Source organism: Acinonyx jubatus, chromosome E3, assembly GCF_027475565.1.
Source record: "Acinonyx jubatus isolate Ajub_Pintada_27869175 chromosome E3, VMU_Ajub_asm_v1.0, whole genome shotgun sequence".
Classification (NCBI taxonomy): domain Eukaryota; kingdom Metazoa; phylum Chordata; class Mammalia; order Carnivora; family Felidae; genus Acinonyx; species Acinonyx jubatus.
In genome coordinates this window covers 39,856,622-39,877,227 of record NC_069398.1, presented here as the reverse complement: position 1 = coordinate 39,877,227, position 20,606 = coordinate 39,856,622, and the positions used below count along the sequence as shown (strand labels likewise).

Sequence of the window (20,606 nt, the reverse complement as noted above, 5' to 3'; positions counted from 1 at the left end):
TCCCTCTCCCTTGCTTTCCTCCTGATTCGAGGGTCCACAGTCCACAGTCAGTGACTGATAAGACTGACCTAACTAAGGCCACCACTGCCCTCCCCCAGGTCAGATCTCCCACCCAGGACGGCAGCCAGTGTTTTCCCAGGACTGGGAGAAATATGGAGCTTTGCCAGGAAAAGGGAGGGAGGTGATGTCTCTTTTGAAGATAAACAAAACATAACACACCAGAACCTGCCAGCATGTCCAAAATTGTGCTGTTTCACAAGCCTTGTCCCCTACCATCTTTACATCGTCTGCATTGAGAAAGCAAAATGCCATGGAGGAAAGCAAAATCCAAGACCATTCTGAACATAGTCAGGGGATATAAGGGGCATGAATGGAGAGAATGTCTCCACAGGTATGTGTATGTATCTGAGTATGTGGGGGTTACCTGTGGTTACACGTGAAAGGACGTGCAAATACCTACATGTAGAATCTGTGTGTGTAGAAACCAAAGTGTATGTGAGTGTCTGTGACCAAATGATCTCTGAGTATGTAGCACAGTGCCCAGCACACAGGACCCATCACCTGTGTGCCATCACAGTGAATGGCAGAGTAAGCGGGTTTGGGAGGAGTAAAGAAGGTGTCTGTGCACCGAATGTTGTGTGCAGAGGGTCCTGGGGAAAAAAGTATGTCTGGGGTGAGCAAGTGGGTGTGGCTACGGAGAGGTAATTTTATGCATGATGCGTGGATTACAGGTCGAGGGAGCTTATGTGTAGCAGGTGTGTGCATGCGGTGAACCGGATGCCCGACCCAGGGTGGAGACCCGGGAAGACCCAGCCATAGGAGGACACCTACCAGGCCCTGGCTTTGTGGTTGCGTCCCACCCCGGTGAACCAAGGGGAAAAGTCTGAGCCTTGAAAAACTCACAAGCACTGGCAACATTTCACGCCAATTCCTCCGTCTGTGACATTAGGCTCAAGCTTTTCCCAATCGAGGGAAACCTTAATTTTTCTCTAGAAGACCATAGAGGCAGTAAAAAGGAAACGTAAGCAAAACAAAATGGAGTAGAGGCATGAATTTGCCTGTACCAAAGGTGTATTCCACAGGTTCTGAGGGATTCCCTATACTGACCTCTTATCCAAAGGATAAAAAAAATAACATGCACAGATGAGCATTTTCTGTGTCTGCTTGCACTGTGGAACCTTTAATGTTTTTTCAAAATTTCAGTGGGGAAGAGAACCAACTTCTAGAGTATTCTTCTTGCCAGGAACCGGGCTATAGACCTATAGACATTCCTACACTTATACCTTGACATAATGAGGTAATTCTAGCAGCCACAAACCCAAGGAATAGGCCAGGTGTTTTTCATGTATTATTTCATGGGATCCTCACACAGCCCCTCAGGGAGGGAGCCACCTCGCACAGAAGAGTAGAGACTCTGGAGTCAGATTGCTTGGGCTTCGTCCTGGGCCCCACCACTTAACAAGCTGGGCCACCCTAGCTAGGCAAATGACATAATTTTGTGCTTTAGTTTCCTCACCCATAAAATGGAGACACTAATAGCCCCTCTTTCTGTGGGGTTGTTGCCAGGATTAAATTAAAACACGCAACATGCTTGAAACAGTACACAGCCCACAGAAAGCGTTCTGTAAATGTTATGATTATTACTCATATTTTACTGATGAGGAGATTGATGGTCAGAGAGGTTGAGTTGCCGGAAGTAGGAGGGCCAGAATTCCATCTAGCACCTGACTCTCGTGAGGGCACGCTAGGCTACTTGACCAGGCTTACCTTTGGTGACACTGTTCTTGCTGATCCCAAGGCCTTTCCCTCCTCTTCAGAAACTGGCAAAAATTTAGAATTGCTGGATTTTTCTAATGGCCGGTCAGCACCTTGACATGTGTTAGTAGCAAAATTTCAAACATTTAAACGTCATTTGCTTTAGACTATTTATTTTAATCCTTATTTATTTTTGAGAGAGAGACAGCATGTGAGAAGGGGAAGAGCAGAGAGAGAGGGAGACACAGAATCCAAAACAGGCTCCAGGCTCTGAGCTGTTAGGACAGAGCCTGACGTGGGGCTTGAACTCACGAACTGTGAGATCATGACGTGAGCCGAAGTCGGACGCTCAACTGACTGAGCCACCCAGGTGCCCCTGCTTTAGACAATTTATTAAGGTCGGGGCCGGGGGGAGCCTGGTTGGCTCAGTCCGTGGAGCATGTGACTCTTGATCTCAGGGTTGTAAGTTTGAGCCCCATGTTGGATGTAGAGATTCCTTAAAAAAATAAAATCTTAAAAAAAATTTATTAAGGATTATTTCGTGAACAACAAAATACCTTAAAAAAAACCCAAACAAACCCAGAAACCCTTAACTCCATTTAACATTTGACCCTCACTCTGCTCACGTAGATGGAGAAGGCATATTTATTATCCCTAAAAACAAATCCAGCATGAGGAAGCTGCATCCCCAGAGAGGTTAAGCCCCAGTTCACCCAGCTAAAACATGACAAACCAAAGGGCCAATTTTCTACCCATCCAACTATCCCTTCTACTACATTCAATCACATTGATTTGTGTTAGTCTGGAGCCTAGACTGATTGTGACAGTACATTTTTCTGACACACTGAAAAGAGTGATTTCGTATTTGTGAAGAATGCAAACACATTTGTTGGTTATATTTCCATTTTCTCCAAACTTCTGAATTTTGTCCTACCAAAATTTCAAAAGATTTAGAACTTACACATATTTGTGCAGGCATAATCTCTGCTCTGGAGAAGTGAATGATCCAGTTAGGGACCCAAGACATGGAACTGGAGTGACTGGGTAAATCCTGGGGGATAAAGTAGCCATATGCCCCTATCATAACCCAGGTCACATGGGGGGGGGGTGGCAAACGATTTTCTTTCTCACTTGTAATTGTTTGAGAAGTTAAACCCATGCACTGCAGACTTTTTATTTAAACAGTTAACAGATTACCTTTATGGAGGAGAATCCGTTTATATAACATCAGGACTCCCCTGGGAATACTGAGACACCCAGGGGGTTCTGAGCTTAGAAAGGGAGTGGAATTCTAGCTCCACTCTGAAGGCTGGACAGGTTTGGAAGGGCAGAGACCAGGGGGTCGGATCCTGGGGGGAAGAACAAGGGCCCAGACTCTGAAAGGGAGGGAGCCATTTGTGTGTGGCCAGTGAGGAGTCAAGGTGAGTTGAGGTGGGTTAGGGAAACCCTTAGATGGAAGGTCAAGAAGTCTGGGCTTGAGGCCACTGCAAGTTTCTAGACAGAGAGGGCCATGAACAAGCAGGGAGGGTCAGGCGGGCAGCAGCACTGGGGCTCACCGAGGGGCGAGAGCCTGGCATCAAATCAAGCAGTCGATTTTGGCAACCCAGACAGCGTCCCTCGGGCCGTGCCCCTCAAACCCGCGGTCCATGGGTTGCCGGCTGGAGGGCTCAGGGTCTGCGTCCCCCCCAGACGCCGCCCCACTGCTAGGAGCTGGGGGCCAATACGGGAGCCCCGTAAGGAGGCGGCGGAGGAAGCCCACCTCAGCAGTCTGGCCCTACTTAGGACCCCCGTTGGGCCCTGGACCCCAGCTGCTCCTGGCCCCCGACTCGGGTGCAGATTATCCGGCGGGACCGGCTCCCGGAGGGGGCGCATCTTCCGGGCTCGGGCGTCCTCACCGCCGACGGGTCCGCTTTTCCCGCTGCACCCCCTCGCCTTCGAGGAGAAACTGAGGCCCCTAAAGCAGGGCGGTTTGGAACAGGAACGAAAGGGTGGGAGAACCGAGCGCCTGGCCAAGCTTGGCGTGGTCTCGAAAGCCCGCTCCTCAGCGCAAAACGCTACCGCTGAGCGAGGCTCGTCACCGCGACCTCCAGCACCCACCGCCGGGGGAGCTGCTGAGCTGAGTCCCAGCCGAACCCCGCCCGCGGGAGCCCGCCCCGCGCATGCGGCCGTGGTCCCTCCCCCGCCCCCTCCAGGGCCGCGCGCTCCCGAGTCACGTGCCAAGACTCGCGCAGGCGCAGGCGCACGGCGGTGCTTCCTGCGGACACAGGCGCTTCGAGGCGGCTAGGGCGGCGGCTCAGCGCTGGGGTTCGTCCCCTCCCCGCCCGGCCCGCGGGCTTCGCCGCCTGGGTCTTCCCTGGGCGCCAGCCGTCCCGTGCGCGGTCTGGCCGCTGGAAGCCCGGAGGCTCTCGGAAGTTTTGATTTGGAACCAGGAAAGGGTTTGAACTCTCTCAGAGTTGTGGGGAGAGGCCACGGTTTCCGGACGTGAAGAACGTCGAAGAAATTGTTGTTGGCGGTTATTAGGTTGTGGTTTTCACATGCGGCCAGCCCAGGAGCTGAGATTTTAAGAGATTATCCCTCCTCCCTTACCCCGCCAGAGACTTAGAAGTTGGTATCCAAAGTGCCCTCTCCTCCTGTCCTTAAGGATTAAAAACCCAGCCTTATGCTGGCACTTGGCCCTACCTCTGGGTGAGGGGAGATGGGAAAGCGCTTGGGGCAGGTGAAACTCCACCTGGGGGTAGGGGGCGCTAGGGAGGGTAATCTCATTAGAATGTCTCTCATGGCTCCTTGGGTTCCCTGAGTCGCTAATTTAGGAGCTAAAAAGAACTCCAGAGGTTCTGTACTATCCCATGAAATGGTCCTCAGCCTCTCTTTGAAACGTGTCCAGTGACAGACCTCAATTGTAGGTTTTCTGACAGGATGTTGATTTGGGTGGCTCCCTCTGCCCTGGATACCCACCAGTTGTGAGAGGGCATCCTATCCCTTTGCAGCCCTGTGGAGAATGCCTGGGTGGGAGTGTGCACCTGCCTCTTGGCCACACCACACCACACCACACCTTGGCCTGCTGTGCATAACAGAAGCTGGGAAGGGGCCTGTGTGGCTAAATCGAGGTTGGCTGGTTGGTTACTGAAAGGAGAGAATTTACTTGTAATTTCCTGGGTTTCCTTGGCTGTTTGTTTGGAGTGGAGATCATTTGGTCCCCGGGGAATCTGGGAGGAAAAGGGAAGTCCTTGGAAAGGAGTTAGGTGCCCTCCCTGGGTAAGAATGAGTTGGCTAACCTGCCTTATTCCCTGATACGCATCCCTTTTCTGGGTTTAACTTCATGGAACACCCAGCAGTGGTGGGGAATTGTAATACAAAAAAAGAGCTATGTGGTCCCACCTGTTCTTTTTACAGATGAGGACGCTGACACCTAGTAAAAGAGCGTTGAGGGTCACAGAACCAGCTGGTGGCAGAGGTGGGACTCAGGTCTCCTGATCCCCAGGCCTATTCTCTCTCTCCTACCCCGTATATAATAGGGGCCAGCACAAAACAGATGGCACATTATGAATGGGCAATTTGAGGCAGGGTGTAGGGAAAGAACCGTGGATAGTGAAATGTTCTGGGGCTTGTAACAGAGGGATCTTGCCATCTCTATGCCTCGAGACAGAGAGGCTGTGTGGAGGGTCATTTTGCTAGAGCTAGGACTTCAGGTCAAGGGGTTCAGGAAGGCAGTTGGGAGGAAATAAAATCCCTCTGATTTGTCAAGGCTCTCCATGTACTAAACCCCATGGGAAGTCAGAGGGCAAAGGAGACTTGATTAGTCCATGCAGGAAAATTCCAGAACACAGTACAGATAGGAAAGGATGCAGAAAGTACCTAGAGGAGCAATGAAAGGTATCCAATATAACATGTGACCTTACTTCTGCTCGTTTATTAATAGTTTACACTTCTTGAGCACTTACTCTGCATTGTGTGTGTCCATTATCTCATTGCATTTTCCCATAAACCCAGTTTTCTCCATTTGACAGATAAGGGAACTGACAAGTGAAACAACTTGAGGAATGGAGATGTGAACAGCTAACGGGACACCTGCCTCTCCGGGATCTTATCTTGGGTATAGTAGTTCCTTCGTGGATGTTTGTGCAGTGGAGGATGGAGTGAATGAATGTGCAAATGAACAAGGAGCAAACACACGTAGGATTTAGGTGGCAAATCTCCCTGAAGACCCTTAGTGTGCCTGTCCTCCATGAGACTGGTGGCTCTTTGCAGAGGTGAGTCCTGTGCCTGGCGGTATCTCTGTTGCTGGCTTGTAATGAGCCAGGTATTCAGGTTAAAAGATCAGGTGTCTAGATGTGCAAAAAACCTTGGACTTCTGGGCTTTCCTAGTGGAAGTTTTTGGAATTAAGCAGTTTTCTCTCTCGGTGCCATCTTGATCCAGTCCTGATTTCTGATGCCCCCACAATCTGGGCAGGGGTCCAGCGTGCTGCCTCATCTCTGCTCGGCTCCTACCCATCGCTCCACCTACAAGCTCAGTTCTGCTCCTTGCCTCACTGGTGTCGATCCTGGAACACGGCGTTCTTCAGGGAGAAACCACCTACCAGCGTGTTGGGGAGTTTTAGCAGCATCCCTACGGTGGCCTGCCCTGGAGCAGAAAGCTCAGTGTGGAGGCTTTGTTTCCTTTCTCCGCAGTCCCTCTTTCCTCACCATCTCCTCGCTTTAGAATCCCCTTTTATTGGCCTCTTCCTTCCTTGAGGGCCCCACACAGTCTTTCACTTGTTCACTGTCCAGGCTCCTCAAGCCTGGAAGAAGAGCCTCACATAGACTGATCACTTGCCCTGCCTGCCACCGTGCCTCATGTGTCCTCTCCATCATCTCATTTCATTTCTTAGTGACACGCTAGGTAGGAAGTGTCAGGGAGCGGCCTTGCGGACGGGAAGACCTAGACTTCGGTTAGGTAACTTGTTCAAGATCACACAGCTGTTGAGGGTAGAGCTGGCCTTTGACCTCTGGCCGGATTCCAAGGCCATCCTGGCCCACTTCTCGCCCCGAATAAGTCCTGCTGCTGCAGTATTTACATTCATGTTGACCTTTGCTGTTCGGAGCATTTTCCCTGTGCCTTGGCCTGTGGCCCTGGGGCTTGGGCCTGTCGGATGTGCTGTTTCAGCCTGCCCTGGTGGGTTTCCACATGGAGCTGCCTGACATTTGATTCCACCCACAGGCCTTTGCTGACAACACCTCCTCCATATGGAAGGCCATTTGACGTGCTTCAGAGTGGCAATATCCAACCCGTTCTCTAAAGCCCAACTTCTGTGCCATCTCCCGAACGATGTCCCTCTAAACTCATTCGCCTCCAGATTCCCAGACTCACTTTGTGAACCTCCTCTGAAGGATTTAGCACGTTATTTCCTGCATGTACAGTAACTCGCATATGCAACTTGCTTACGTGGTTGAGGGCAGGGACTGTACTGCAGTGGTGTTCGTATCTCTCCAGCTCCTAACAGAGGAACTTACACATGGTAAGTAAGCCCCCAGTGAGTGAAGGCCTTAGGGGAGCTCGTGGTGGTGAAAAGAGTTTGTAAAATGAAGATTTATCCCTCAACTTTACATGCTGACTTTGCTTAAAACAAAATTCAACTGCAGTATAGATGTCCTGGTTGAGTCTGGGGGATGGGTGGTGGAGGGCACCTTGTGTTTCTCTTGAGGAGCTTTGAATTTAGGGAAATTTTAGGGAAATGAAGTGACATGGGTGAGGGCTGGCGGTGGAGACAGGCTGTGTGGGTGCAAGGGGTCCAGATGGGGCCGCAAGAGCGGCGAGCTGCGTCCCTTGGCCATTACCACGGCTGCAGCTTCTCTGAGGCCATCCCCTGTGTTCTCTGAGTCCCTTTATGTTTGCTGTCATAGATAAAGGCCATCACTCCTGCTTCATCACCATGGGTGAAGGGTCCTTGGCCATAACATCAGCATCCCCCTCCCTGGGACCCGAGTCAGCTCAGAGTACCCATTTCCCATATGACCACAGACACACAGACGCTGGGGCCCTTCAGTAGAGAACGGGTGTGGGCTGGGATGACTCACCTGCTCTGTCGCCGCCTACAGCTCGGTTTAAAGCCTTTTCGAATCAAGTCTCTTCCCCGGGAGAGACACTGGAGTCTCTCTTTACAGTTAGCAGCTTGGTGCTAACTTGGGACAGTTGATGCCTGTCACTGTCCCAGTGTCTGAAAGTCCAGGTTAGTAAGGAGCCATCCAGGTGCGTGTTCACGAAAAACTGGTAGAAGCAGCCTAGAAAGCAGTGCCTTGACCTGGGCATCAGACAACCTCGACCTTAACTGGGCCCCACCAGGAACTCACTGTGCGGCTATAAAGGAAAGGGGTTTGGGACACCTGGCTGGCTCAGTCCGTAGAGCAAGCGACTTTCAGTCTCGGAGTTGTGAGTTTGAGTCCCACACTGGGTATAGAGATTACTTAAAAGTGAAAACTAAAAAAAAAAAGGAAAGGTTTCTTCTTTCAGTAAACATGTTTTGACCACCTACTCCTGCCGTGCGAAGTAAGGACAAGGTGAGCAATGAGAAGGCAAAACCAATCCCTATTCCTGGTGGCCTCTCAGTCTCTGTAAAATCAGTTCGAGTCAGGGTGATAAATGCTCTACGGAGGTGTTTTGGGAGCATGGAAGAGAAAGTAAACACATCTTTCCTGGGGGAATGAATGAGCACAGGGAGATTTAACTGAACAGGACACATTTGAGCTGGACCTTGGGATTGGGATTCTCCTGGCAGACAGGAGTAAGTCTTGCAACTTTGGAGAGTGTTGTGCAGGACGTTGTTGGGGGAATGACGTCAGTGGGGTGTAGAGAGGAGATAAGACTCCAAACCCTGTCTGGATCTAGCAGAGAAGGCCTTACTGGGTCACGCTGACTTCGGACCTTCTGAATGTGGAGGGGAGACACTGAACTGATCTGTGTTGTGGAAAGATCAGTCTGACAGCAATATGGAGGATGAAGTGGAAGGTCAAAGACGCAGAGAGACACTGAGTAGAACAGGGTTAGACTATCACAGGAAATAACTTTTTGTTTTTGGGGTGGATTTCTTAATGTTTATTTTTGAGAGAGAGAGAGAGACAGAGTGCGAGTGGGGGAGGGGCAGAGAGAGAGGGAGACACAGAATCTGAAGCCGGCTTCAGGCTCTGAGATGTGAGCACAGAGCCCAACACAGGCTCAAATTACTGAGCCGTGAGATCATGACCTGAGCCAAAGTCGGGTGCTTAACCAACTGAGCCACCCAGGTGCCCCAGGAAAGAACTTTTTGAGGACCCCACCTGTGGGATTAAAGAGGGTTGGATTAGAAAAATCCCTAAAACTAAAATTCTCTGCCTCTGAACCCACCTGGGCATTTGGTTCTTTTCACCTACCCCATCCCCCGACTCCTAGCTGATGATGTTCATTGCTTGCCCATGCTCCATTCTGGGTGTGCTGTGACCTGTTTGGGTTTTGATCCTATCCAGTTTCCCTGTTTGTAAAGTCTGTCCACCCAGCACTTCAGCTGAGACTTCGGCTCCTTGGAGACCAACCAGTAGGAGGCTGTACTGTGCCCTGGGGTCCTCGCCACCCCCACCTCTTGCCCTGACTCTGCTCTCACCTCTGGCATCGTCCTCCAGTCTCTAGACTGGAAATGGTAACTATGCCAGCCTTTCTGTAACTCTTTTCAAGAGAAACTATGAGACATTATGTTTCATTGGAAGATGTTTACAAGCAGGAACTAGAAAAATGGATTAAGGAGACCTTGGGATATTGGTCTAAAAGAGAACAGAATGTGAAATACAGGGCAGTCCCCCCAGAGTGACCCTGCAAGTCTAAGCCCCTTGATTTAAATTTAGATCAGTTCTATAAAATGTAACCTTAAAGCCAGAAATAATGTGTCTTCTGCTAACCCCTTGCCTGTAATCCCAGGCTAGGGTTACAAGTACTGCCCCTTCTTGTCTACCTATTTGTACAGTTGTGATTCTTGGGCCTATAGACTTCGGCAGCCAGTCAACAAACAGGTTGTTGGGCCTACTGTGTGCCCACCTCATGCTGGCTGGGATGGGATATAGGCATGCCTTGCTGTGTTCTCAAGGAATCAGGAGACCAGTATTTTAGTCTAGTTGGGAATGCAAGACACATGTGAGAACCAACTAGAGAGCGGAAGAGATGAGTTGTGAAGAGGGCAGTTAACATTTGGTGGGTGGGGCTGCAAGTCCACAGAACCTGGAGGACGGAGCAAGTGGCCCCAGTCTCCTGGGTTCCCTTGGGAGGGGGCAGGATCCAGCCTAGATCTAGCTGGGGGTCTAAGCTGGATCCCAGCCAGCCTCAGTGGGAGGTCGGGGGCCAAGTGGACTTCATGCTGCCCTCACAAGGGACTATATCCTTAGTTCCCAAATGTTAATGCTGTTTTTACAGCCTGCATCTTCCTACTTGTCAAGATTCTCCAGTCATCCTTCCGCTTAAACACCTCTTTTTTCTTTTACTTTTTAAGTTTTTTTAATTTATTGTGAGAAAGAGAGAGAAAGAGCAGAGGACAGGCAGAGAGAGAGCTAGACAGAGGATAGGAGAGCTGGCTCTGCACTGACGGAAGAGAGCCTGATGCGGGGCTCGAACTCACAAACTGTGAGATCGTGACCTGAGCCGAAGTTGGAAGCTCAACTGGCTGAGCCACCCAGGCGCCCAACGCCTCTTTTTTCATAAAGACTCTTCCTTCCCACCAGCCAGCATGATGCTGATCTGCATGCAGCCCTTTGCTTATAACTGTGTTGTGACATTTGTTCCATCTTGTCATGTACTAGTGTATGTCGTGTACCTTGTCATGTACGTGTTTGTGTTTTCGCCAGTTCCACTAGATCAAGATCGTGAGCTTCTGTTAGGGAATATGCCTGAGGTATTTCTCGAACTCCCAGTGAGTAGCCTAGACTGATACCCTGCTCAGAAAATGTGTGTTCAGCGGGTGAGCAATAGTCTAGCAGATTCCATTCCCCCTGGTGTATCGGTTACATAAGATTAGTTTTGTGGGGCGCCTGGGGGGCTCAGTCAGTTAAGCGTCCAGCTCTTGGTTTCAGTTCAAGTCGTGATCTCACAGTTTGTGAGTTTGAGCCCCACATCAGGCTCCATGCTGACAGTGTGGTGCCTGCTTGGGATTCTTTCCCCCATCTCCCTCCCCCTCCCCCACACGTGTGTGCACTCGCACGCTCTCTCTCTGTCTCTGAAAAGAGATAAACTTAAAAAAACATTGGTTCTGTAAAAGCAGTCCTAAAACCAGAAGGGGGAGGGGCCTGCATTCTGGGCCCAGTTTCTGGCAGGGGATCACATAGGGAAATGAAAGGTCACTGTAAGTTGGACCTGTGTGGCCACACAAGAGAAGGGTATCCAGTGGTCTCTTGGTCTTGACCCTTCAGGGCCAAAGGGACGAAAGGAGGGTCTCAGTGGCAAGAATGCTGTCCCTTATCTTATAGAAAGAGTCTTGGAATCAGAAAAGTTGGGGACTAGTTCTGATCCAAGTTTTGATGACAATATACTTGTCTTGTTGACCTTATGGGATTGTTCTGTGAACCAAATGAGACAAGAAATATGTGAGTTCTTTGAAAAAGATGAAATATTACTAGAATATGAGGCACCATTGTACTTTCTTTTTGTTCCTGATTCCCAGCCTCTCCTTCACTCTTTCTATAGAGAAACTCTCAAGGCACCAGCTGTGAAGGCCAGCTGGGGAGAGCCTAGCCTGTCTGTGCTGAGTTCCCATTTAGGCTCAAAGACTAGATCCAACGTGGAAGAACATGGTTTTTTGGCTTCCAAACCAGGTAACTCTGGGTAAGTCACTTCAGCTCCCTGAGCCTCAGTTTCCTCATCGGTAATTGGGCGATGATAATCTACTCCTCCTACCTCTTAGGGCTCCTGGGAGGATCAAATGAGACAATTAATATGACAGTGGCTTGTAAACTGTAAAGGTCTGTCCAAATGCTATGGATTTACTTTTTAATCTGTGCTTGAGGGCTTTGGATAAAATTGGCCAAGACTGTTGCACATCTAGACAGTGACATCATGTGCGTGTTATTGGAGTCCAGGGTGGGGCACAGAAGGCGTCCCCAGAGTCCCTGGAGCAGGACAGAATGCAGAAGGGAACCCCACCCATTGCCTGCCTGTAGGAGACCTGATTCTGTGGTCCGACCTGAAGAAATCCAACCTCCTAGTTTCCAAAGTGTCAAAGACTCTGCTATGACCTCTGTGCTCAGGGGATACTTGGATGACAGCCCAAGAGTAGGGGCTATTGTGATTTAGCTCTCTGTTTTTGGGGTCTCACCATGCTGTCTGGACTTGGCAGGCATTCAGGGTAAGGTTGTTGTGGAACAAAACACAGGTAGCACATTTTGTGGGACCTCATGTCATCCTCTTCTTACTTCCTCTGTGTTGGCAAATTTCAGCTGTAGAAAAACAAAAACAAAAAAAACTTCAGAGAAATGGTAGCCCAACTCATGCTGGAAAACGTGACTGGCCAGTGTTAATGAAAAGTCAGGCTTCAGAAATGGGGTATCACCATCTCGGTGCTTTGTTACTCTCAGGTGGTGGTGAAGCCAGTCTTAGGGGAAAGGCTCTCCATGTGCCTGTGGCCACATCAGGTTTGAATGCCTTCATTGGCCTTGCTGGTCACTGGAACTGAAAGGAAATGGCTTAGTGAACAAGAATTTGTGGGCTAGTTTATAGTGTGCTTGGCCCTGTACTGGGAACTTTGGGAAAGATGAAAAAGGTCAAGTTGTGGCTTCTGTGTTGGAAGTCCTTAGACCAGATTTGAGAAAGCGAGATGACTGGGGATTCCGGCTGGCAGGCCCTTGTGCGCAGGGCCAAGGGAGTGGCAGATAATTACCGACAGAGGAAGACAGAGGCGAGGATCCGCAAAGGCTCTCGGGAGGGTGGCGGGGGAGGCTTTCTAGAGGAAGTGGAAATATGTGAAAAAGACAAAGTCAATCACTGAGAGTCATCTCTGCTCCCTAAAATGTCTTCTTTCCCTTTCTGGCCCCAATTAGGAGATCCAATCAGTCTTCTATTGCTTTCTGACAAATGATCCAACTTAGCGGGTTAACACGACTCATTATCTCCCACCTCTGCAGGCCGTGCTGGTCATGCGTCCAGGCAGAACATGGTAGCTGTCAGCTGGGCGTTGCCCCCAGCTCATGGAGGCCACTCTTAGTCTTTCCCATGTGTCCTCTCCATCTTCAGTACAGCAGTGGGGCCTCAGATCCCCCCTTGGTTTGAATCTCTGACTTCCTCTTCTGTTATCAGCAGGAGAGAACCCTTTGCTTTTTTTGTTTTTTGTTTTTTTAATTTTAGAGAGAGAGAGAAAGTGCCAGTAGAGGAGAGGGGCAAAGGGAGAGAGAGGGAATCCCAAGCAGGCTCTGCCCTGTGAGTGTAGAGCCCAACACGGGGCTCTATCCCAGGACCTGGGATCAAGACCTGAGCTGAAATGAAGAGTCAGATGCTCGACTGACTGAGCCACCCAGGTGCCCCCAAAACCCTTTGCTTTTAAAGACTTAAGTGGGATTAGGTGAGGCCCACCTGGATAGTCTCCTTTTGATTAGCATAAAGTCAACTGATAGGTAGCCGTAAGTACCATCCTGACCATTTTTTTGAGTGTACAGCTCAGGGGCATTAAGTACATTCATATTCCCGTGCAGCCATCACCACCACCATCTCCAGAATTCTTTTCCTTTTGGAAAACCGAAACTCTGTATCTATAAAACACTGACTCCCCATCCCCCATCCCCTGGCAACCACCACTGTACTTTCTGTCTATGAATTTTACTACTCTAGGTACCTCATGTATGTGGAATCATACAGTATATTTGTCTTTTTGTGAATGTCTTCTTTCAGTGAGCACAGTGGCTCCAAGGTTTCTGCATGATGTGGCATGTGTCAGAATTTTCCTTTTTAAGGAGGAGTAGTATCCATTGTATGTATATACCACATTTGTTTATCTACTCATCAGTTGTTGGACCCTTGAGTTGCTTTCGTCTTTTAGTTATGGAGAATAATTCTGTGTATATAATTATATGAACATGAGTGTGCAAATGTCTCTCTAAGATCCTGCTTTTTAAAAATGTTTATTTATTTGGGGTGCCTGGGTGGCTCAGTGAGTTGAGTGTCCGACTTCAGCTCAGGTCATGATCTCACGGTTCATGAGTTCAAACCCCACATCGGGCTAAGTGCTAACAGCTCAGAACCTGGAGCCTGCTTTGGATTCTGTGTCTCCCTCTCTCTCTCACCCTCCCCCACTTGCAATCTGTCTCTCTCTCAAAAATAAATAAACATTAAAAAAATTTTAAGTTTTTTTATTTTTGAGAGAGAGAGAGAGCATGCGTGAGTGGGAGAGGGGCAGAGAGGGGAGAGAGAATCCCAAGCAGACTCTACACGGCCAGCATATAAGCCCTATGTGGGGCTCAAACTCAAGAACCATGAGACCATGACCTGAGCCAAAACCAAGAGTCGGACACTTAACCAACTGAGCCACCCAGGGGCCCCACTAAGATCCTGCTTTTAATTATTTTGGGTATATACCCAGAAGTGCAATTTCCTGGTTATATGGTAATTCTAATTTTAGTTTTTGAGGGAACCACCATACTGTTTTCCACGGTGGCTGCACCATTCTGCATTCCCGCCAACAGTGCACAGGTGTTCCAATTTCTCCACATCCTCACCAGCACTTGTTATTTTCTGTTTTTTGGACAATAGTCATCCTGAATGGGTGTGAGGTGGTATCTCGTTGTTGCTTTGATTTGCATTCCCCTAATGATCTGTGATGTTGAATGTCTTTTCTTGTGCTTGTTGGCCATTTGTTTGTGGGTCATGAGATCTTGATTAAGACACCCCTGTCATCTGCTGCATCGCATACCCTCACGGTAGGGAAAGTGCGTGTCGGGGTAAAATGCTCTGCAGATTACTGTTTGCCCAGGGCCGGTGGGTCCGGGGGAACGGCAGGGGCCCTGAGTGCTCTTGGGTATGGGCTTTCTTTTCAGGGGTAATGAAATGTTGTAAACTTAGTGGTGATGGTTTCACGACTCTGCACACATGCTAAAAGCCATTGAATTGTGCAGTTTAAGTGGGCACATTTTATACCATGTGAAGTATCTCTCAACAACTCTCTTCAAATGCTGCCTTTTGAACGTAGAAGTAAACCAGTGCCCACGATAAGAGCGAATGTTACTGTTTCATTAGCCAGCTCTGCGGAGCAGGAGTGACCCTCACCCAATTGTGGTGAATCTGCGTTCCTACCCAGAGTTCCAGTCACCCCGTCTCCCTCCGGTTTCCCTAATCCAGTTTTATTCCTTCAGTCTGATTCTGTCCTAGGTTCTTCTAACCCGGGGGGACCTCCTTACTGCATCTGTGGGGATGAGCGAACCTCTGCATTTGGCAGAAGTGGAAAGTGGCAGAATCCACCAGCCTGGGGCGTCTCTGGGCCTCACGCCCTCACCCCGGATTTGCAGGGGCTTACGGGAGGGAGAACATCAAGGCTGGCGGATGCCACCAGGAAAGGGGCAAGCGGTTGCCTGAGCTGTATTACGTGGGGCCCTAAAAGTGCCCCTCCGCCACCCCCACACCTGGTCTGCGCCTGGTCACAGCAGTCTGAGCGGAGCAGGGTTTTGAGGGCATAAAAATCGAGGTTTTCTCAAGGGTTGGGGAAGAGGAGCCTGAAGGGGTTCTAGGCCATGCAGCCCTGGGCAAGTTACTGTGGCACGAAGCCAGCCCCAAGCCGGCCAGGAAACCTCACCAAGACCTTGTGCTTTCTCAGGCTGAGAGCCTTTGAAAGGCTCCAGTCGTAGAATTGCAGGTGTATGGAGAGCTTTGCTGAGGCTTCGCTCTGCACGCTTCTGACCCAGCCCATCTGTCCCGGATAAATCTGGAGGAGGGGGCCCCTTGCAAGCTTCCTGGCCCAGTAAGAAAGGTCAGCGGCCAAGGAAGCTGCAGGGAAAACAGCAAATACCCAAAGGTTAGAAGTGCTAGAAACATATTTGGTCAGGATCGGGGGCAGAGGTTTGTCAAGCCCCGCTCGTCCAGCAGTGGTGCTTCTGTAGGTCCCAGACATTCCCAGAAAGAGTGTCAGCCCGCCACACACCATCCTTTGCAAAATAAGGTAGCGGATCCAAGAGAGGAGGCGGCTGGTCCAGGGCTGCGGGCCGATTCGTGATAATAGAGCCAGAGTTCCCAGTTCCCCGGCCCGCCTGGTCCACAGCCTCTGGTTCTGGAGCCTTCATGGCAAAGGAGCAGCCAGGACGGTGGACACCAGGGCGCCTCTGTGCACCTGAGCTGAATCGTTGGCCTTTCCCCACAGTGCTCCTGTCCCTTTGTTCCGAGTGGGCTTCTCTCCTGGTTTGCTTTCTCTCCTGCCTGCTCAGCCCTCGCAGCTTCCACGCCCGCACCATCTGGAGTGGAAACTGTCCCGAGGAGCTCCGTAACTTTGCCCACCCCCCTCTGCCACGTTCTGCCGAGCGTGGGCCCACACCAACGCAGGTTTCCCGAGTACAGTGAGTTCTCCTTTTTTAAAAATTTCTGAGGGCTCAGAGAGAATGAAATGTTGCTTCTCAGACTTGAGAGTCTTCGCACTTAAGCAGTGACAATTCAAAAAAAACTATTTGCAAAATCTTCCCCTTGGTATTTAACACAGTTCCTCACGTTCCTCTGCTCTGATTTGCATGACAGGTGAGGTGTGTGGCCTCACTGGGTTAGAGACCCGACTGTGTCCCTGTGGCTTCACAGCCTGCAGTGCTGCCGTGGCACAGATCTTGTCCCCTGAGGTCGGGGGTCCTAGAAAGCTCTCTGTCTGGGACAGCCTGAACTGCATCCCTTGTGCAAGGGCAGGTGTCCACTCTTCCGGCTCTCCACCTCTGTCCCCATTGCCCCCTCTCTTCTCCTCCTTCCCTCTGTGCTTCCCTTCTGTTCTTCTTTGCATCACTTCCATCTCCACGTTTCCTCACCCTTGTGACCAAATGTCATCTGGCCACGCCCACATGCAGTAGTGTTTCAGCGCTGTGGCCGTTGTTGGCTCGTTCCTTGTCATGGGTGATACCGGCCATCTGGGGATGGCTCAGGTCAGGAGCCAGGCTGTTCCCAGGGTGGAAATCACCTCCTCCTTAGGTTGCTTATGAAAGTGAGCAATGGGAAGACTGTGTTGTCTCTTGGTGCCAGGGGCAACAGGGACGCAGGGCACCCCGAAGTCTGCATGTAGTGGCAATGTCACCTGCAGTGCGATGAATCGAAGGACGAGGTGTCACACGGGGCGGACAGGGTCAGAGTGCTTAGCCGGGTGGTCTTCCCTACCTGGAGTGTCTCCTTTGGGTGCTGTGCTGTCTCTTGGAGCTTGAAGGCTCATGTTGTGTTTGCGCCAGGGCTGCCCCTCGAGCCCTCACCCATCTCTGCCGCGAATCTTCCTGCAGCTCCCGGCCTTTTAATCTCACCGAGGCAGGGCTGAGAAGGTGGCCATGAAGCAGTTGTTTCCACCTTGTAATCAGGAAGCACCTGTCCCAGCCTCTGGTCCCTGTTTTGGCCACGCTCACTTCACCTGCCGTTCCCCCAGACCAGCCGTATCTCCTGCCACCTCCGTTCTGCTAAATGCAGTTCCACTTGCCTGCCTTCCCCCTCGTCCTGCCTCGTTGCGCAGCCAGGACTCCCTGTGTTGGACCATTCCATTCTCGGGAAGCCACACCAGCTGGCTCTCCCCTGTGCTGCCGTGTTCCCCTCTTCCTATCTCCATTAAGGGTTTGTCACCTTGTGTGGTGACTGGCTGTTGACATGTCTGCACCCCCCACTGGATTCTGAGCTCGCTGGGGGCAGGGATGTCAGTATGGATCACAGACCTCACTCTGTTCCTGTCATTTGCTAAGTGATGAACGAGCAAAGTAGCAGATAATGTAACTACATTTGTTAACCATGCTTCTGCATTCAGACTCTTTTTGATGGCATGAAATCTCCGGAGGGAAGTAAATGTATCTGTTGGGGCTGGGAAGAGGGGATATGTAGGGGCTATGTGTAAGTTGCATTCCCACTGATTCTGCAGTGTGTGTTTCCTGTTATTACTGTAACAAGTTACCACACTGAGTGGCTCTAAACAACACAATTATGTTATCCTGCAGTTCTGGGGTCTGAAGTCTGAGATGAGTCTCACATGTTGGAAACCAAGGTGTCTGCCGGTCTGTGTTCCTTCTGGAGGCTTGCATTTCCTTGCCTCTTAGAGTCTGAAGTCAGCCTGCATTCCTTGTCTTGCGGCCCCTCCCTCCTGTCACCCCAGCCTCTGACTCCTGTGGTCTCCTCTACTCTGTACTCCGACCTCTTGCGTCCCTCTTACGAGGACCCTTGTGTTTATATTGGGCCCAGTGAGTAATGCAGGATAATCTCTCCTTCTCAAGACCCTTAACTTTATCACATAAACAGAGCCCCCTTTTCCATGTTAGGTGACATATCCACAGGTTTGGGGGGATTAGGAGGTAGGCCTCTTTTGGGGGGCATTGTTCACCCTACCCTGTGCAGGACCCCCACCCGGAGACCCAGCTTCTGCTGTGTGTTCCTGTTTGCATGGCTTGCTTCTTCCCATCGTTCAGGGCCTTGTGCTGGCTGGCTCTTCCAAGAAGTCTTCCCCAAGCCCCCTCTCCCTCCAGCCTGATGCTCCTCAGCCTTCGTTCCTGTAGCTGCGCCGACCGTGAGCATGTCTCTGGTCAAACCGAGACCTTCCTTGGTCTGTGCATCTTTCCACTTCTGTGCAGATACTGGGAGGGCCTTTCTTTCTCCTGTCTGGAATGTCCCCAGTTTGACCTCACCTGTCTCCCCTCTCCCACTGTGCTGCCCCCACTGTCAGCCAGAAGCTCCAGATTGGCAGAACTCAGACGCCCCGTCACTCTAATGACGACCATGGTGCTTTCCAATTCTGGGTTTGCAAGTTAGTCTGCACCCCTGGACCACGAGGGAGCATCTTGGAGCGTGGGGCCACCCCTGATCAATCCTGGCTTCGCAGGTCCCGACACTTAGCATGTGGTGACAGATTGGCATGAAGTGGCTTCTCTGCTGTTTGAGCTTTCACGGTGTGATCTGTAGCTCGCACTGGCACGGCACTTGGCGTCCGCCACCTCAGATTATTTATTATCACTTATTTTTTTCTGCATGTGCCCTGCTGCCCACCCCCACCCCAAACACAATTGGAACAGAGGGTCGCCAGCCCCGCACAGAATCTTACAACCAGTGGATGGCCTAAGGGTTGAGCGGAATGAAAATGCCTGCTGTTTGACCATCTTTAACCTGCAGAATATTAGGTGTCTTTTGACCAGGGGACAGAGTATTCATTGGCCAGGGTGTCTCGATGCAGTGGTGGCCAAGTCCTCAGGTCTCCTTCCTTGCCGGCTGCCGCCTCCTTCCTCCCAGTGCGGGAGCTTCTCCTTCCTCCCTAGGGACTGAATGGCAAGCCAGCCGTGAGTGTATCGATTTACATCAAGAGCTAGAACTGCCATGCCCACCAGCTGCATGGCAGGCAAAAGGGAGTGTGCTCAGACTCGGGCCCACGTGGGGGTGGGCCAGCCCAAAGCAGACGCCCTGCAGCCCAGCTGAGTGCCTTCTCCAGCAAGCTGGCGGCACAAGGCGGGTTCTCCGCAGGAGGGAATGTGCCCTGCGAGCAGCATGCTCTGATTTTCTCAGGGTCACGGGATGATACTGGCACAGCCCAACGCTTACTAGGAGCAGTTGCTACAGCCCACAGGAAACCAGGGCTGTTGGCTTGGGTGATTTCCCCTCCCTCCCGCCCGGCCGGCCTGCCTGCCTGCCTGCCTCTCTGCCTTTCTCCCTTCCTCCCTCCCTCCCTCCATCCCTCCCTCCCTCCCTCCCTCCCTCCCTTCCTTCCTTCCTTCCTTTCTGCCTCCCTCCCTTCTTCCCTCCCTCCCTTCCTTCCTTCCATTCTCCCTCCTTTCTTCTCTCCCTTCCTCCCTCCCTCCATCCCTCCCTCCCTCCCTTCCTTCCTTCCATTCTCCCTCCTTTCTTCCCTCATTTCCTCCCTCCCTCCCTCCCTTCCTCCCTGGATTCTCTCTTTCTTTATTCTTTTCTTTCTTGGGCCCCTTTTTTTGAATTATAGTTTCCTCACTAAAATAAAATGCACGTATCTTAAGTCCTCAGTTCAATAACTTTGACTAATACATACACTCATGTAACTGCTATGTTAATTACCCCAGAAAGTTTGTTCCCTTGTACCTTTTCCAGTTAAGCACCTCTCCAAATGTCCATCAACTGAAATGATCAGTGAATGGGTGAACAGAATGTAGTCTATCCATACAACCAAATGTTGCTCAGCAGTAGGAAGGAAGCTCTCGTACCCACTACAGTGTGGATGAACCTTGAAAACATGATGCTGAGTGAAAGAAGCCAGATGCAAAAGGCCTCTGAGTGTGTGAGTCCACTTATGCGCAGTGTCCAGAATAGGCAAATCTGTTGTGGCAGAAAGCCTCTCTAGGGCTGGGCAGGGCGGTGGGGGGGATTGGTTGGGGCTGAGCTAGTGGGTATCTGGTTTCCTCTGCAACTAGACAGTGGTGATAGTTGCATAGCTCTGTGAATATACCAAAACCCACAGCACTGTACCCATTAAAGAGATGAACGCCATGGTGTTTGACATATTATTTCCATGAAACTGTTATTTTAAAACAAAGACCTGGAACATTCCCGGCACCCCAGAAAGTGCTTCCATGCCCCTTCCCAGTCCTACTCGACCCCCAGAGGCAGCCACAGTGGTGTCTTTTTCCAATCATGTCTGTTCAAGAACTTCCTATAATTGGAATCACATATTAGGTACTCATTTGTGTAAGGCTTCTTTCACCAAGCATAAGGTTTTTGA

The 20,606-nt window shown here is 50.7% G+C and overlaps 1 long non-coding RNA gene across 4 annotated transcripts in view; it reads left to right on the top strand.

Annotated features, from left to right (window-relative positions):
- The first annotated feature begins 3,999 nt into the window (after window positions 1-3,999).
- The window catches only part of LOC106978804 (uncharacterized), a 31,516-nt gene continuing 14,909 nt past the window's right edge, over window positions 4,000-20,606 (top strand). For all 4 annotated transcript variants that reach the window (XR_003415380.2, XR_008294773.1, XR_008294774.1 and 1 more), the window contains exons 1-4: window positions 4,000-4,359; window positions 5,763-6,005; window positions 6,953-7,250; window positions 11,429-11,566. This is a non-coding gene — a long non-coding RNA (uncharacterized LOC106978804). The remainder of the gene's footprint in view (window positions 4,360-5,762; window positions 6,006-6,952; window positions 7,251-11,428; window positions 11,567-20,606) is intronic.